The sequence below is a fragment of the Ptiloglossa arizonensis genome, chromosome 13, assembly GCF_051014685.1.
Source record: "Ptiloglossa arizonensis isolate GNS036 chromosome 13, iyPtiAriz1_principal, whole genome shotgun sequence".
In the NCBI taxonomy this organism is placed as follows: domain Eukaryota; kingdom Metazoa; phylum Arthropoda; class Insecta; order Hymenoptera; family Colletidae; genus Ptiloglossa; species Ptiloglossa arizonensis.
This window is the reverse complement of record NC_135060.1, coordinates 3,782,413-3,784,120: the sequence shown is the minus strand read 5'-3', so window position 1 is coordinate 3,784,120 and position 1,708 is coordinate 3,782,413.

The following is a 1,708-nucleotide window of genomic DNA, read 5'->3' as shown; positions in this document are numbered from 1 at the left end:
AATAAGATGCACATTGTTCGATTAATATTGGGAACGTGCATGAATGTTAGTAAAACTCGCGGAAATGAACAAACATTCACCGAAACTATTCGTCTTCGCAGATTTTGCAATATCTTGACGTTTATTTATCATAATTATTAACAACCGTCGTTGGGTCGTAGATTAAACAATTATTGACAATGTTCCGGTATAAATAATGGCTAGAAAGCCATCAATTTCTTGAAATATTTGGTTAGATCGTACAAATATAATCGAAGAAACCGTGCGATAAATTAAATGAATATTTCTCTACATATCGGAATTATAGTTTCTATGTATGCAAATATATTCTGAACCCGCAATTACAAATCCCTGTAACGTGGTAATTGCATGGGTTGCCACCTATTGGAGAAAGTGTTATACTACACTTAAGGGATGAAAACACCTGGTGGCAAAACGCTCAAGTTTGTCGAAGAATTGTTCTGACTTTGAACAATAGATGGAGCCAGCGATAGGGAATATCGTTTGAAAGCAGATAATTATCTGTAATGTCGGTAAATAATGCTTGTGGCGCCATCTATTGATGAAGATCGGAACAATTCTTCGACAAACTTGAGCGTTTTGCCGCCAGGTGTTTTCACCCCTTAAGTGTAGTTTAACCCTTCCTCCAATAGATGGCAACCCATGCAATTACCACGTTACAGGGATTTGTAATTGTGCGTTCAGAATATATTTACCGGTATTTACCGATATCATATATAAGTAATTCCATTTGTATGATATTCCCTACCGTGCGATAAAATAAATAAATATTTCTGTACAAACTTTTGTATTTATCATCTTTCGAATAAATGTAAAATTAAACGAAACCAGCATAATGTAGTTTCCCTGCATTCTAGCCATTCTTTATAGATTTAAAAAAATCTTTAATCCCTCTAAATCAAGGCTGCACATCGATTATCGATTCACGAGTATTCATCGCGATGATTTTTCTATCCAGAAGAGCGATTAATTGAACTTTGGCACTTTTATGTAGAAAATACCACTTCTACGCGTATTGTGTAAATTATAATTCGACTTCGGGATTCTTATTTGAGGAGTATGGTTTTAGAGGCATCATCCACTGGTTATTGGAAGGCAGAAAAAAGTTTCAATTTGCTGGAGAGTGTAATCGATACGTGTAACTCAATGAAATATTCCTTCGCAAACAAAGAATATTTCAACGAAATGATATTTTCAGTCATTATTTATATTAAAATATTGTTAATAATTATTGAAACTATGGTCATTTGACGTCTGTTAATAATTGTGATAAACAAACGTAAAGATATTGCGAAATCTAAAGACGAACGGTTTCAGTGAATGTTTGTTCCTCTATGCGATTGTTACTAACATTTACGTTACTAATAGTTCGCAAATTCCCAATTCTTGTAACACCAAATTCCATTGGTAGCCCGATCTGTTGTATACTCTGTTTTCCCGTGACCTATACCTGAAGTTCAATTTGGAGAGTCGAGAAACTAATCTCAGCATAATGTTTGCTCCTAATGTTAATTTCGATTCTCCGAATCTAGCGACTTTGGTGTCGCAATCGCGATATCAAACCCGAAAACAAATATTCCGCTCGAGGTTTTGCAGACGCGTACGAAACACGCTTCCCAGAATCGTTCTAACTTATTCGATGAACTTATATTACGGGACAATAGGATTCGAAATGAGAAACGCATCC